At 37.5% G+C, this 3873-nt stretch overlaps 1 pseudogene; it reads left to right on the plus strand.

Moving 5' to 3' along the window:
• The first annotated feature begins 3435 nt into the window (after nt 1–3435).
• LOC127204043 (uncharacterized) lies at nt 3436–3536 on the plus strand (annotated as a pseudogene).
• The last annotated feature ends 337 nt before the right edge of the window (nt 3537–3873 follow it).

Raw genomic sequence — 3873 nt, forward strand, 5'->3', positions numbered from 1 at the left:
ACAAAAAGCCTAATGCGTAAACTCTACTGGAAGTTAAGACTAGTTGATGACTTGAAGCACAGTCTACTTAGGCCAGAAGACCTTGGAAAAAACAGAAACCAAGGGAAAATATCCAAACCCCACCCATCCAATAAAGAGAAACTCAGCTATCAGCACCTAGAGATATAATAACTCAAAACTGATATGACTAGAGGCTAGCATAAGAACACTATAAATAACAGCCAGGGCAACATGGTACCATTAGAGTTCAGCTACAGAAAGACCTGGATGTTCAAACTCAGCTGAAATACAAAGAATGACCTTAAACTAAACATTATGAAGATTATAAACGTCTTTAAGGAGGAAATGATAAATCTTTAAAAAAAAAAAAACAGAAAAACACACACAGGTGAAATAAATGAATAACTGTTCAAGCCCTAAAGGAAAAATAAAAACAATAAAAAAGCCCAAACTGAGGGAACCCTGAGGATGAAAAATCTAGGCAAGTGAACTGGGACTACAGACACATGTGTCACTAACAGAGAGATGGAAGAGAATCTCAGGCATGGAAGATATAATAGAAGAAAATGATACTCTGTTCAAAGAAAATATTATTGTTAAAATGATCCTGACATGAAACATCCAAGATATCCAGGGCACTATGAAAAGACCAAACCTAAGAATAATTGGAATATGAGAAGATTTCTAGTACACAGGCCCAAAATAATTTTAACAAAATCATATAAGAAAATGTCCGTAACTTAAATATACACCCACAAATGTAAAAGATGCTTACAAAACAAAAAGTAGATTGGACCAAAAAGGAAACACCCCATACCACACAGTAACTGAAACAATAAACACTCAACTAAGAAAGAATATTAAAAGCAGCAAGGCAAAAGGACAAGCAACCCATACACACATACCTGAAACAATAAACACTCAACTAAGAAAGAATATTAAAAGTAGCAAGGCAAAAGTACAAGCAAAATTAAGGTGAGCTATAAGAATCATACCTGACTTCTCAGAAGAGATCTAAAACCAGAAGTGCCTGGGCAGATGTCTTGCAGGCTCTAGGGATCCACATATGCACCCCAGACTACTATACTGAGTGTCAGTTTCAACCACCACAGATGGAGAAAACAGGACATTCCAAGGCAAAACCAAAATGAATCAATATCTATCTACAAATCTAGCCCCACAGAAAACACTAGAAGGAAAACTCCACACAAGGAGGTGAGCTACAACCAAGAATACACAAGAAATAAGTGATTTCACAGCAGATAAACAAACAAAAAAAAGGAAACACATGCACACACACACACACAAACACATACACTCCACCACCACCACACCACCACCACCACCACCACCACCACCACCACCACCACCACCACCACTACCACTATCAAAGTAACATGAATTATCAATCAGTGGTCATTACTATTTATCTACATCAGTGGACTCAATTCCCCAATAAAAAGTCACAGGCTTATAGAAGCAATGAAGAAATAGAATCCATCCTTCTGCAGCACACAAGTAAAACACTTCAGTAACAAAGGTAACATTACCTCAGGAAAAAGACTGGAAAATGATTTTCCCAGCCAATGAACCTAAGAAGCAAGATGGTGTAGTTATTATGATATCTATTAAAATATGCTGTCAACCAAAATTAATCAAAAGAGATGAAGGAGAAAACTACATACTCATCAAAGGAAAATCTCTTCCATATGACATCTCAATTCTGAATATCCCTGCCTGAAATACACGGGTACTAACATTCACAAAAGAAGCATTAGTAAAGCTTAAATTATATATCAGTCCCCACACATTAATAGTGGAAGACTTCAACACCTCACTCTCAGCAATTGACAGGTTATCAAGACAGATATTGAACAAAGATATGATGAAACTAATGGACCCTTTGATTCAAATGGGTCTAACAGCTATCTACTGATCATTTCACCCAAACACAAAAGAATACACCTTCTCAGCACATCATGGACCCTTCTCCAATCTTGACTATACTATTGGTCTCAAAGCAAGTGATGCAAAGAAACTAAAATAGTCCCCTGTATCTTATCATACCACCATGGGCTAAGCTGGACTTCAACAGCAACAGAAAGCACAGAAAGCCTACAAGCTCATGGAAACTGAAAAGTTCTCTAATGAATGATCACTACACCAATGGGGAAATAAAAATGAAATTAATGACTTTCTAGAATTCAATGAAAACGAAGGCACAATATACACAAGCTTATGGGATACAGTGAAAGCAGTAATAATAGGAAACTTCCTAGGACTAAATGCCTTCATAAAGAAATAAGTGAGATCACATTCCAATGACTAAACAGCATACCTGACAGCTGTAGAACATAAAGAATCAGACACACCCTAGAGGCATAGATGGCAGAAAATAATCAAAGTTAGGGCTGAAATCTATAAAATAGGAACAAAGAGAATACAATGCAAAGAATCAACAAAATGAAGAGCTGCTTCTTTGAAAAAATAACCAAGACTGGCAAACCCTTAGGCAAGCTAAATAAAAGGCAGAGAGACAGTATCCAAATGAACAAAATCAGAAAGGAAAAGGGGAGCATAACAGCAGGACACCAAGGAAATCCAAAGATTCATTAGGTCTTCCTTCAAAAACATGTACTCCACAAAGTTAGAAAATCTACATTTTCTTGATAGATACCACTTACCAAAGTTAAATCAAGATCAGATAAACTATTTAAATAGTCCTATAAGCCCCGAGGATGCAGAAGCAGTCATTTAAATCTCCTGCCAAAACCCTGGGCCACATGGTTTTAGAACAAAATTCTACCAAAGTTTCATACAAGAGCTAATAATAATGCTCCTCAAATTATGCCACAATTTAGAAACAGAAGAAACATTGTGAAATTCATTTTATGAGGCCACATCACCATGTGACTGTCACTAAACCATACAAAGATGGAGTAATGAGGGAGAATTTCAAACCCATTTCTTTATAAACATTGATGCAATAATATTCAATGAAACACTAGGAAACAAAATAAAAGAATATAATCGTAAACATCACCCACCATGATCAAGTAGGCTTCCTTCCATAGATGCAGGCATGGTTAAATATATGAAAATCCATCAGTGTAACCCACAAAATAAAGAAACTGGCAGGGAAACCCCACACAAACATCTCCTTAGATGCTAAAATAAACAAACAAAAAACCCTTTTAGAAAAATTCAACCCCTCTTCATGATAAAAGTGTTTGAGAGATGAGGAATACAAGGGACATACCAAAACATAATAAAAGCAAGTTATAGCAAGCCAATAGCCACCATCAAATTCAATGAAGAGAAACTTGAAGGAATTCCATTCATTCATGAACAAGACAAAGCTGTTCATTCTGTTCGTGTCTATTTAGTATAGTACTTGTAGTTTTAGGACAACTAAAGGAGATAAAGGGGATGCAACCTGGAAAGGAAGAAGTCAAAGTAAAGCAGAGAGCAGTAAGGCTATCTCTATGCTGAGTGCTCTGACCTGTTAACATCTGAATGATTGGTAGCCTAACATTCCATGAAGAAGCAAGTGTGAAATGATTACCAGTTCTATGCCAAAGGCCCCAGATAGGAAAGTAGCCTGAGGCAAACAAGTCCATTACTTTTCAGGCCCTGGAAAGTTCCCAGGATAGGGAGAAAGTTGGAGACTAGAAAAACCCCATCTAGGACTTGGTGCCCAGGTAGAGTGAGCCTGAGACAAAATATCCTTGCGTTGTGTGACTTGGGTGGGCTTAGCAAGGAGTCAATCCCTAGAAGATCACCAAACTGGTGCCAGTAGGCCTCGACATGGGGCTAGCCTAAGATGACCACCAGTCCCGTGGTCTATACCTTGAAGCAGGGAAGATGTTGCCT

This window comes from Acomys russatus, chromosome 19 (assembly GCF_903995435.1).
Source record: "Acomys russatus chromosome 19, mAcoRus1.1, whole genome shotgun sequence".
In the NCBI taxonomy this organism is placed as follows: Eukaryota; Metazoa; Chordata; class Mammalia; order Rodentia; family Muridae; genus Acomys; species Acomys russatus.